Genomic DNA, 13,905 nt, shown 5'->3' with positions numbered 1-13,905 from the left:
TTTGAACTTCAGCCATTTTGGGGTTTCCTGGTATCTGAGCTAGGTAGTAATCAACCCGTTTCGCTTTATTATTATTATTATTGTCATTATTCAGTAGTTTTATTTTTATAACGTGCTTTCACTTCACTACCGAGCGCAGCTCTGTGCGCCTTGGGTATGTGCTGTGGTTTGCTGTGGTGCTCTTATGTTTACTGTATTGAAAGTGTTTTGCGTAGAATGTGTGCAGTACCCAGTAGTGCAATTTTCTGTATGTTATATATATTTGTAAGTCCTGGTGTTTTTGTTATGTATTTGTCTGAATATTTTTTATTATACTTAAGGCACCTACTATGATAGGAATTGTTTCTGTTTTTAGATTCCACATTCGAGTTATCTCTATTTCCAGGTCTTTGTATTTTGAAAGTTTTTCCATTTCTTTTAGAGAAACGTCGTCATCTGCTGGTATTGATACATCAATTAGAAAGCATTTTTTTTCTTCATGATCTTTGACAACTATATCTGGTCTATTTGCCTTAATTTCTCTATCTGTGTGTATTGGCATATCCCAGAGTATGGTTGCTTTCTCGTTTTCTGTGACCTTTTCTGGCGTGTGTTTATACCATCTTTTTTCTGTTGCTATTCCATAATGTTGGCATAGCTTCCAGTGTATATAGGTCCCAGCTCTGTCGTGTCTGTGAATATATTCCTTCTTAGCCAGGACTGGGCAGCCAGAGATAATATGATTTATTGTTTCTTGTCCATCTCCACATATTCTACAGTTACTTGTTATATTTCTTTTCATTATGTGTTTTTGGTAATTTCTGGTGGGGAGGCTTTGGTCTTGTGCAGCAATTAAAAATCCTTCAGTCTCTGCTTTGAGTCCTGAGCTTCTCAGCCGTTGCTGGGATTTTTCTCTGTCTATTTCTTTCGCATTTAGTTTAGCCCAGTATTTACCATGTAGGGGCTTTTCTTGCCATCGTTTTATCATGGTCCGTTGCTGTTCTAGTTTTAGTTTGGATTTCATTTGTTTTATAGCTTTTGTTGTTTCTTCTTCTTCTTCTTCTTCTTCTTCTTCGTATTTGTTAGGTAGATTGATTTCTTGCTTCGTATTTGTTAGGTAGATTGATTTCTTGCTTCGTATTTGTTAGGTAGATTGATTTCTTGTTATTATTGTTGTTATTATTATTATTATTATTATTATTATTATTATTATTATTATTATTATTATTATTATTATTATTATTATTATTATATGAAAACTCACAGCTTATTTTGCTGGGTATGATGGAAAGTATCAGCTGTCCACAGCCAGCAGACTAAGGTGACACTTGTCATGCTTCAAGAACCCTGCGAAGAATTCTTGCAGTTCCAAGCAATGCTGATTTTTGTAGCTGTTCTACCTTCACACTTGCACCGATCTTTTTCAGCCATGTTGGTAGTTGAGTGCTGATACTTCCAAGTGCACCAATTACTATTGGTGTCACGTCTACACTCTTCATTGACCACAACCTTCGTATTTCCCATTTCAAATCGTCATAGTTGTTTATCTTTTCTTCTTTCACATTGATCCTGTTGTCACCGAGGCATGCTACGTATTATCATACATGCTCTTTCTTTTTTATTCACCACAACAATGTTCGGTTTCCGATGTCTGGTCAGGTGATCGCACTAGATCATTGCATCTCACAGGATTTTGTAATTCTCATTTTCGGTGACTCCTTCTGGAGTTTTCTCACACCACGTCTTTACTCTTCGTAGGCGGTGATTTCCTCAGAGCTCCCAATGGATCAATCTTACCACATTGTCATGACGTCTTTTGTATTTGCGTTGTGCCAATTTTGGGCATTTGCTAACGATGTGCCACACCGTTTCACCCCTCTCACTACACATTCTGCATTTGTCACTATTGGTAGTGTTGTCAATTCTGCACTTCACGTAGCTGGTCCTTAACGCCTGTTTCCGAGCTGCGCATATATATATATATGTTTATATATGTATATATATATATATATATGTGTGTGTGTGTTTATATATATATATATATAAATACATATGAGTATGCACACATATTTATACATATTCATGTGTATATATGAATATATATATATGTGTGTGTATGTATATAAATATATATATATGTGTATACCTGTCTATCTATCTATCTATCTATCTATCTATCTATCTATCTATCTATCTATCTATCTATCTATCTCGCTATCTCTCACTCTATCAGCGCACACATAAAAACCACCGCCCCTACACTACACATTCCCACTTCACCTACCCCTCCTCTATGACGCCGTTGATGGCATTATTTCAGTGCACACATTAAACATACTCGGCAAACCGCATCATCGTTCATCACTGTCTTTTCTCATCTCATTTTGTTTTGTCTTTCCATTTCTTTGCCAGAAACCCCTTTAAAAAAAAAAAAAAGCAGAAAAAAAAGGGAAAGAAATCCGGCTAACTTTCACTTCTACCTGTTTGTCGTCCCTTCCCGTCCATTCTCCAACTCTCACACCACACCGTAGTTATTTTTTTTCTTTCCTCCTTGTCAATCTCCCTATTTCTCCACCCCCTTGCTTTTCTTCCTATCAAAAAAGGTACAAATGAAAGACAGTAAAATCAGTCTTAATCCCAATACACATACCAAACGTATTGATTCTTTCCGTGTCGAAAATTCCAGACATCTTCGTTGTTGCTTATACAAGCTTGTTCTCTTATTTATTTCAAATCTTTCACTGCCAAACGTTGGTTCTTTGTTTTATCGTTATTTGTTTTATTTTTACTTTTTTTTTTATTTTACTAATTTATTTTTATTACCTTCTGTTCTGCACTTCATTGCTGCTCTCATTGTTATTTCAGAGGGGTTTTTGCGTATTGTGTATTTTGTCGTTGATTTTATATATATATATATATATATATATTTTTATCTTTTTGTTATTCATCATGGCTTTCTGTTTTTTTTTTTTGAAATTTTTCATTTTCTTTTTATACAGTTTCAAATCATATGACGTAAGGGTGGTCGCTGGATTTGATCCAGATCAGAAATTAGTGAACTTGAAAGAAAAGCATGTGTATATTTTTGTAATTTTGTTTTACTATAAAAGCTTTCATCAACGAATGACAACGCCTGTAGGGTCCATACGGCCCTTAAATTGTTGCACTGATACAGTAAACGCAGTTTGTGAAGTGAGAAACTAAGCTGAAGACACTCAGGAATCACAAATTATTTACAAGAATCACTGTGTTATTCTTCCAGTGAGGAAATCTGATGTAAGTAAACACAACGTTGTTTCTTTTTCCGTTAGGAGTGAAATCTGGCCTCACTTTATTTATTTACTTGATTGAATAATATAATCATAATAGAAGCAGAACATAGGATTCTGTGACATTCATGCCTTCACTAAATGTCATTTATGACAAACGTAAAGTAAACGGCCCCAGAATATTTTTTTAAAGAAGCAGAAATAAAACTCGTTGAAATTCATGCCTTCACTGAAGGTCTTTTGTGAAAAGAAAAGAAAAAATAGTAACGTAAACAGAATATTTTTTTGGAAGGTGGAGTGCAACAGAAATGGGATTCTGTGACATTCATGCCTTCACTAAGAGTAATTTGTGAAATAAGTAAATTAAACCTAGAATATTTTGGGGAGTAGTAGAAATCGGATTCTGGCTTACATACCTTCATTTGGAGTCATTTGAGGCAGAAATAGGTAATTTGGAAATTGGTAACAGAAATGGGATTCTGTGACATTCATGCCGTCACTAAGTGCCATTTGTGACTTAAGTAATTAAAATTGACTCAGATTATTATTATTATTATTATTATTATTATTATTATTATTATTATTATTATTGTTCAGTAGTTTTATTTTTATAACGTGCTTTCACTTCACTACCGAGCGCAGCTCTGTGCGCCTTGGGTGTGTGCTGTGGTTTGCTGTGGTGCTCTTATGGTTACTGTATTGAAAGTGTTTTGCGTAGGATGTGTGCAGTGCCCAGTAGTGCAATTTTCTGTATGTTATATATATTTGTAAGTCCTGGTGTTTTTATTATGTATTTGTCTGAATATTTTTTTATTATACCTAAGGCATCTACTATAATAGGAATTGTTTCTGTTTTTAGATTCCACATTCGAGTTACCTCTATTTCCAGGTCTTTGTATTTTGAAAGTTTTTCCATTTCTTTTAGAGAGACGTTGTCATCTGCTGGTATTGATACATCAATTAGAAAGCATTTTTTTTCTTCATGATCTTTGACAACTATATCTGGTCTATTTGCCTTAATTTCTCTATCTGTGTGTATTGGCATATCCCAGAGTATGGTTGCTTTCTCGTTTTCTGTGACCTTTTATTATTATTATTATTATTATTATTATTATTATTATTATTATTATTATTATTATTATTATTATTATTATTATTGGCGAGCTGGCAGAATCGTTAGCATGCCGGGTGAAATGCTAAGCGGTATTTCATCTGCCGTTACGTTCTGAGTTCTAATTCCGCCAAGGTCGACTCTGCCCTTCATCCTTTCGAAGTCGATTAAATAAGTACCAGTTACGTACTGGGTTCGATGTAATCGACTTAATCTCTTTGTCCTTGTTTGTCCCCTCTATGTTTAGCCCCCTGTAGGCAATAATGAAATAAATTATTATTATTATTATTATTGAGTGAGAGAGTAGTGCATGCAATCAAAGTGACACTAAGGTAAAATATACAAAGCCCAATATACCCATCATGACCACCCGTCTGATAAGGGTACACCAGGCACATGCATCACAACCATATGCATGTAACATGATGATCTCATATCAAGATAAACAGCGCATGATCTCGCAGGTGGGGCCCAGTTAGAATTTTTTACAAGTCGAGTAGCCCATCCCGCTCAAAAGGTCCCTGAATAAGGTTTGTTTAAGGATGTTGAGCAAAACACCCATGTTTCCAAAGGTGAATTATTCAAACTCCAAAGAATTCCTCTCAACACATGGCTATGATGCTCCCCCACTACTTCTGCTCGTGATCAGAGATGCACATATCGTCAGCCACCAAGGGACATGCTCAACTGGTTAAGGTCAAACAACTTATTATTATTATTATTATTATTAATTTTTTTAATTTGATTAAATTTTTTTGGAGTGACAGAAATAGAAATCTGTGACATTCAGGATAATCACTTGCTTAGAACGTAGTTCTAAATGCTTTGTTGCTATTACTTTTAACGTTGCTAAGGCAGCAAGCTGGCAGATTCGTTAGCACGCCGAACAAAATGCGTAGCGGCACTTCACTCGTCTTTGAGTTCAATCTCTGCCGAGGTCAACTTTTCCTTTTATCATTTGAGGTCAATAAAATAACCAGTCAAACACCGGGATCGATGTAATCGCCTATACCCCTCCCCACAAATTCTAGGCCTTGTGCCTTTAGAGGAAATAATTATTTTTGATATTCCTAAGGCGGTGAGATGGAAGAATCGTTAGCACGCCGGACAAAATGCTTAGCGGCACTTCTTTCGTCTTTATATTTTGAGTTCAAATTCCGCTAAAGTTGACTTAGCCTTTCATCCTTTCGAGTTCCATGAAATAGGTATCAGTTGAGCACCGGGGTTGATGTAATCGATTTACCCCTTCCCCCAAAATTGCTGGCCCTGTGCCAAAATTTGCAATCAGCTGAGGCTGACTTTGCCTTTCATCCTTCGGGGGGGGGGGGGTCGATAAAATAAGTATCAATTGAGCGCTGGGGTCGATGCAATCGACTAATCTTCTCCCTTAAAATTACAGGTCTTATGCCTTTTGTAGAAAAGATTATTTTTAACGTTCTTTTATGTGTTCAATTCCTCAAGAATCCCATTTTGCCTGTCACCATTCCTTGATCCACGAAACCATGAAATACATTTCGTTGCGGTTATATACTTTTGCGTATCATGTATTACTAACGTCAGTAAACCAGTTCAGATACGAGTAAATAAACGCAGTTCTTTTTTAAATTTTGTATTTAATTTCTGCCTGACGAATATGAACTCAAGGCATTGACAACATTAGTAAACGTTTCATTTGTGTTACTGTACTGATTAAAATCTTGCTTTATAATTCCATTTCACAACTGCGCATTGACAGTATTTAAGTTATTTTGTAAGTTCCATTATTTTATATGTTCCGTCGGGCCCCAGATTTGTATGAATCAGCTAAGATTTGTTGACAGGTACATGTATGTACGCATGTATGCACATATACACACACATATATACTAATGAGTGGACAAACAAAACGAAAGTGACAATCAGTCTGGAAGCAGTTACATATATTATTTTAATAACAGCTAAGGCAGCGAGCTGGCAGAATCATTAGCTCGCCGGGCGAAATGCTTAGCAGTATTTCGTCTGCCGCTACGTTCTGAGTTCAAATTCCGCCGAGGTCTACTTTGCCTTTCATTCTTTCGGCTCGACGAAATAAGTACCAGTTGCGCACAGGGGTCGATGTATTCGAATATCCCCCTCTCAATAATTTCAGGCATTGGGCCTATAGTAGAAAGGATTATTTTAATAACAGTTTGATTCGGATCTATGCAACTTAAAGTTTGGTAGACTCATAAAACGAACCTAGTTCGTCAGGCTTAGGTTACCTAGGTCCGTTTTACGAGCTCACAAAACCTTAAGTTGAGCCGAACCGAATCAAACTTCTAATAAATCACACAGACACACACATACACACACACATTAGAACTCTCAGTTTCAATGTGTGTGTGTGTGTGTGAAACGTTATATTTTGAAATAGCCGTTTGTGGGTTATTCAAATATCTAGTTCTGTAGCACGTTGGCGTGCTACTGTGTGACGTGAGGGCTAAGGGGAAATGAAAGTATCACCTCTGGAGTTTGCCAATGATCACTATGCCGATAGGTAACTGAACAGAATAAATTTGCAATCAATAAGTCTCTTTGAATGACCAATCACTTGTCTGGAAAGGCCTTGAAATCAATGTTATCATCTGGGGACTATCTCTGCCCCAGTGATAATAAAATGACTCAAAGGAGATCTGCAACCAAATAACTTTACTCAAAATAACACTTTTCAACTGAAACAGTGGAGGCAAAGATGCCTCTCCTTTACTTGACAATTTATGCACTACATTGCAGAAATCACAATCTAAGTATATCTCAAAGCAAACTCTTACACTGTTGTACCATTGAATTACAAATAACGCTCATCTTGTATCCTCGGGTGATTCTACAGCTTCCAAGACTACAATTGTATTCGTCTTGGCTTACGAAAAATGACTAAATTGTGGGGTTCAAGCCTCCATTGTGGGGTTTAAGCCTCCAATAGAAGTTGAAATTTTAGGAATATTCATTTGTATCTGTGGTTAAAATTTCATCAACAGCAAAAATATATGAATTTTCATGGGGGTTATGGCCTCATTTATACCCCCCCTGCCCCCACTTACAAACAAATACTGCATTACATCCGCCCTTATGCATAGAATGTAATTTACAAATTTCATAAAGATCCATTCAGTACTTTTGACCTTGTTTTGGATCATAAACAAATGACTAAACTTTGGGAGTTAAGGCTCCCTTTAGGGAGTTTTAGAATCCTCATGAGGAAACTTTGGGAATACTCCTTGATTTGTGTCAATTATCTATGGTTGAAATTTCATCAACATCGGATATTTATGAATTTTCATGGGGGTTCTGCTACTTTAAGCCCCCTCAAATTCAAACCAAACTTACTGCTTTATACCCGCCCTTATGCATTGAACCTAAGTTCCATATATTATAAGCATCCATTCAGTAATTTTCGTCCATGAAAAATGACTAAAATTTGGAGGTTAAGCCGCCATTAGGGAGGTCTTAGAATCATCCAAAGAAATGGAAATTTTGGGTATATTTTAAAATTTATTTCTAATATCTCTGGTTCAAATTTCATCAAAATCTGAAGCATATGAATTTTCACGGGGGGTTCTGTTCCTTTTCTGTTCCCCTCAAAATTGTATGAAACAACATACGACATTACCTTTCTCCCTAGGCTTGATTTTGTGTTCCAAATTTCATTAGGATCTGTCCAGTAATTTTCGAGTCTATAAGTAACACACAGACACACGAACACTCAGACATTATCTTTTATATAATAGATAAATAGTTCGGGAACATTATGATACCACCTACACACATATTCAATGTCTATTTTGAAATTTCATTGAGTTAAATAGACATATTTCTTATACGATCAAACCGGATCTCTCACTTGTTTACAGGCAAGTATGGGAATGAAAGTAATATACGGATACATACATACATGCACGCACGCACACACACATACACACACACACACACACACACACACACACACACACACACACACACACACACACACACACATTCACACACACACACACACACACACACGCACATCTATATTAATAAACGTGAAATTCTGTCTGTCCACCTGGGACCCCTGTATCTCAGTCTATATTTGCTCTACTTAGACATATATCTTTTGGGAATTAGGATGATCCCAGGATTGAAAAATCTATCCTTCATTTGGTTCTTGAAGATCCAGCATTGGGATCTTATTTAAAAGCATTTGGGTTGCTATTTCTAGCAGGTAATGCTTGGCTGATCCATGCCCTTTTGGTTGGCATTTGTCAGATGACGTCAAAGATCAAGGGGGAGATAAATGCCATTCACTTCGTTAATTTTACGTCGAGATAAGAATTTTGGGACAGATTGGCCAACAGTTGAAATTCAATTTGGGACTAGAACGATATAATGATTGTATTACAGAATTAATTCTCATCTGTCTTTAACCTCTGATCAAACACCACCGGGGAATATAGTCATTATTGACGTATAGTAATGCTATTTAGCTCTCTTTAGTTTTGGGCCCAAGCTCAGTTAGCCCTCCGCAGGATCTAGCTCAAAGGTTTGCATTGAGGGCGACTTTTAAGCTGATATAGTATACAGAAGAGATTTTAATCTGAGGGTTGTCCTCATGAAACATATGTACAGATCCTGGCTATCACTTGTACGTATATAGATGTTATGGGAAAAAACCAAACAGGAATCTTGAAAGAAGTTTCTATAAAACTAGTTATTAAACGTTTAATAGCAATGGGGGCCCACCAGAATAAAACAGTAATCAAAGAGGTCCATAGATTAAAAAATGGTTGAGAAACCTAGAGCTAAATCATACTCGCTCGCTACGTACAATCTTTATGAACTCCTAAAAAATTACAAAAAAGTTGACACACCCAATAACTAAGATTTTAAATAATAAACTCTGTGCCTTAGACTATGACATCATCAAAGGAAAGGATTAAATCCAATAAAACCAAAAGTAAATACAAAAAGCTAACATATCCTGTACATACCTAACAAAAAGGACACTCCTAAATATGCACACTTGCTTAGAAGGTTTTACGTATATGAATAAATTGTAAACAATTACATAACCTTAAACTTAATCAACAAAATGGCCTCCAAAACACCATCCGATAGCAACCCACCATAAAACCTAATTAGCACGCCACATATATACGAGAAGGTGCGTGTTCCAGTGGTTAGGGTGTTGGACTCATGATCGTAAAATTGTGATTTCGATTCCTGGACTGGGAGACGCGTTGTGTTCTTGAACAAAACACTTCATTTCGCGTTGCTCCAGTCCACTCAGCTGTAAATGTGTAACCATGGAAGGAACTGGCGTCCTGTTCAGGAGAAATGTAGGCTTGCAGAGAAATCTCTTATCCTAAAAAATCTGAGGTAATTCTCCATAAAACTGTTGACTTTGTGCCTAAAAAAAAAAATCACAAAAATAAAATAAGACGTTACTTGTTCCACTTCTTCACGTTCTGATTTCGAATCTTGCAGAGGTCAGTTTTGCCTTTCATCTCTCGAAGGTCGATGAAACAAAGTACCAGTCAAGTACTGGATCGATGGTATCGGCTAACCCGCTTCTTTCAAAATGTCTTGCTCTATGCCCAAACCAGACACCATTGTATAGAGAAACATTGCTCATACCTATTTACGGATCATCAAAATGCTGGAACGCTAATTGCCGGAAAATTGATGAGGCATCTATATAAAGAATCCATAAGAAAGAGGTGACCTAAATAAACATATTGCTCATTGTTATTGGAAGAAATATAAAAGAATATAGGTCTGTTTCTGGTTCAGTTGATTTCCTCTGCACTTATTATTTCACTGATATCTGATATGATTTGAAAAGTCTAATACTTTATCCCGTACATTTGACCTGAAGCTATCTCTAGTATTACAAAAGCGTGACAATAAATTTGTCTAAGGTACACCTGCACCAATCTTCTCTTAGTCTTTCTTTCTTTCTTTCTTTCTTTCTTTCAAGGATATAAATATGTGTGTAGGCGTGTATGTGTTTGTGCATGTGTCAGTGTGAGTCTGCTTGTGAGCGTGTGTATATGTATGAGTGTGTGTGTCTGTGTGTGTGTGTTTGTGTGTGTATGTGTGTGTGTGCGTGCTTGCGTTCAAATCTGTCGTTCCAAAAAAGGAATTATTTCACATTCTCTCGAAGTTTCTGAAAGTTCTCATGACGTTTAACTACATTTGAATAAAAAAATCTAAAATGGATAGAGAAATTCGAGAGAATTGCTGTGGTCCAACGGCAGAACGCCTGTCATGTGTTCATCCATATTTTCTATTATTAAACGCTTTTATTTATAACTCTGTTTATTTCGAAATCCATTTTCTCCTCACAAAAGAAATAAAAAACAAAAACAAACAAACAAACTGATTTTACACCGTCTCGAAGTTTATGAAAACGTCTTATATATATGCAGGAGTAGCTGTGTGGTAAGAAGCTTGCTTACTAACCACATGGTCCCGGGTCACTCCTACTGCGTGGCACCTTGGGCGAATGTCATCTACTATCGTCTCAGGCCAACCAAATCCTTGTGAGAGGATTTCGCCGACAGAAACAGAAAGACGCCTGTCGGATATATATATATATATATATATATATATATATATATATATATATATATATATATATGTATATGTTTGTGTGTCTGTGTTTGTCCCCCGACCGTCGTTTGAAAACCCATGTTGGTGTGTTTACTTCCCCGAAACTTGGTGGTTCGGCAAAGAGAGACCGATAGAATAAGTACTAGGTTTACAAAAGAATAAGTCCTGGGGTCGATTTGTTCGACTAAAGGCGGTGCTCCAGCATGGACGCAGTCAAATGACTGAAACAAATAAAATAATAAAAGAATATATATAACTGCACCGGTGTTATAGTAAGTTTGCGATTGCAACGATTACTAATCGATGCTGGAGAAACAAATGTAGGTCTATTTGAGGCTGTATATATATATCAAAAGGAATTAAAGGTAATGCTAATACTACTTCAAAATAATCCTTATTATTCGTAATAATAATAATAATAATAATAATAATAATAATAATAATCATTATCATCATTATTATTGTTATTATTATTATTATTGTTATTGTTATTATTATTATTACTATTTATGTTAAATGATCCAGGAAACCTGTATGGTTACAGGCATTATATTTAGAATAATACAACAGAATATTTATCTCTGAATTCTTATCATATGAGAATTATTACTGGATTTATATACTAACCAGTGAATGACCTATTTTGAATACCTAACTGTGAGCAAACAACCAAACATTTGGAGAAATCCCCTACTAATTACCAATATCACACACACACACTCACACACACACACACACACACACACACACACACACACACACACACACATACACACACATATATATATATATATTATTTTGTTTAAAAGAGTTCCAACACTGTCTGTTTTTTATGTTCTATTTATATTCCTGCAGAACCAATGTGGGGTATAGAATATGGAATATACAATATATAATATAATATACAATATATAATATAAAATAAAATAAAATAAAAATGTATGGCACCATGAAAGAAAGTATTGAATGTAGATGAAATATTGAGTGTTCAATATAAAGGATCAAATATATAAATATAAATATATAAAGGCGACTCGAGTTTCAGGGCTATTTCCCTTCGTCATATATATATATATGTATAAAGGTCCTGAAAAACGAACATTTACAACGCAGTATTCAAACCGAGCTCGTGACTTGTCTATACTCCTGAAAGCCGCAGCCATTACACAATTTTTCACGTAGATATTTTGCCTTTCAGTGGCTATACAACCGTGACATTAAAGTTCTGTCAACCTGTTCCTAGGTCAACTTATTTGAATTATACACACATACACACACACGAACACACATAAACACCAAACACACAAGTACTTTAAAACTGTGTACAGACATATGTATACACATACTTTTAAAGCACGTATCTAATTCCTATACATATGCATATTAATCTATGTGCAGTCAACATTGAAACGTCTGCAGATTTGAAATGAATAGTGAGTGTGTGTGTGTGTGTGTATGGTCTATACACATACATGTATGAATGCATGTATGTGCATATGTATGTATATATATATATATATATATATATATATATATATATATATATATATATATATATATATAAATGTATGTATGTATGTATGTGTATATATATATATATATATATATATATATATATATATATATATATATATATATATATATCAGAAGAGAAGCACAATCTAAAGAATAGAACAGTAATTATTACAACAAAAATAAAAATTTTGGACATAGGCGCAGAAGCGGGTGTGTGGTAAGCAGCTTGCTTACTAGCCACATGGTTCCGGGTTCACTCCCACTGCATGGGACCTTGGGCAAGTGTCTTCTACTATAGCCTCGGGCCAACCAAAGCCTTGTTATTGGATTTGGCGGACGGAAACTGAAAGAAGCCCGTCATACACACACACACAGACACACACACACACACACGTATATATATATATATATATATATATATATATATATATATATACATACATGTTTGTATGTCTGTGTCTGTCCCCCTCCATCACTTGACAACCGATGTTGGTGTGTTTACATCCCCGTAAATTATCGGTTCGGCAAAGGGGATCGATAGAAGAAGTACTAGGCTTACAAAGAATAAGTCCTAAGGTTGATTTTTTTCGACTAAAGGTGGTGCCCCAGCATGGCCTGAAACAAATAAAAGAATAAAAGAATAGAATAGAGTTACCAAAGGTTTCGTATCCACAAAGCCAAAGTCTTGTGGACAGCTCGTCAGACTTTATACAACGACAAAAGAATTAAACTTTCTACGTCGCGGACGTGAGGAAACGCTCAGAAATCGAGATTTAAGTCTTGACATATAAAAGCGTTAATAAGGACGGGTTATCTCCTCTGAAGCAGAGGATAAAACAACCCTTATAGACCCGAAAAAGTCTAATCAGCAAACGGAGAGATCCAATTTTCAAGTAGAAAGCACTTGAAGTGGACACTTACAAAAAACTTCTTTACGACTATTTAACGCGCCAGGTTTAGTAAAGTCCTTAAGAATTTTGGATCTCTCCGTGATGCAGATTTTGCAACGGCCACTCCCATTAACATATGGGCCTGGATGATTTATTATTTTCCCCCTGATATCACATAGGGTCCCTTGATCTTTGAGGGGCCAGAGATGTGACAAGCCGTCTTTCTGGGACTCTGAAGGATGACTGGTGGTTGCGGAAGCGACGTTTGAAAGATATACTGGCTGATCCGATATATTTACTGGGAAAGGCTGAAAAAGTTATTACTCCACTCCTTAGAACGAGGATGGAACAGATATGTAGTTATATACATCTGGAAGATCCTTGAAGGTCTTGTACCAAACTTTGGCATTGACAGTTATACAAACAACATTGCCATCCAAATACAGGACCAGATACTGCAATAGCTTTGGTTTCAAGGGCTTACAGCTCTCCAGTATCCTCCCAAATTGCCTGAGAAACCAGCGTGGTGTGG

The 13,905-nt window shown here is 36.0% G+C and overlaps 1 protein-coding gene across 2 annotated transcripts in view; it reads left to right on the top strand.

Annotated features, from left to right (window-relative positions):
- The window catches only part of LOC106871549 (chitinase-3-like protein 1), a 108,393-nt gene that overhangs the window by 74,883 nt on the left and 19,605 nt on the right, over positions 1-13,905 (top strand). Inside the window, exon 1 of one of the 2 annotated variants that reach the window (XM_089351420.1) lies at positions 2,997-3,255. The exons of the other annotated variant lie outside the window; for it this stretch is intronic. The gene's annotated coding sequence lies outside the window, so the exon portion shown is untranslated. Of the gene's footprint in view, positions 1-2,996; positions 3,256-13,905 lie in introns of those variants that run through there. 2 annotated transcript variants of the gene reach the window in all.

Source organism: Octopus bimaculoides, chromosome 4, assembly GCF_046866305.1.
Source record: "Octopus bimaculoides isolate indiv1 chromosome 4, ASM4686630v1, whole genome shotgun sequence".
In the NCBI taxonomy this organism is placed as follows: Eukaryota; Metazoa; Mollusca; class Cephalopoda; order Octopoda; family Octopodidae; genus Octopus; species Octopus bimaculoides.
This window is presented reverse-complemented; position numbering and strand designations above follow the sequence as displayed.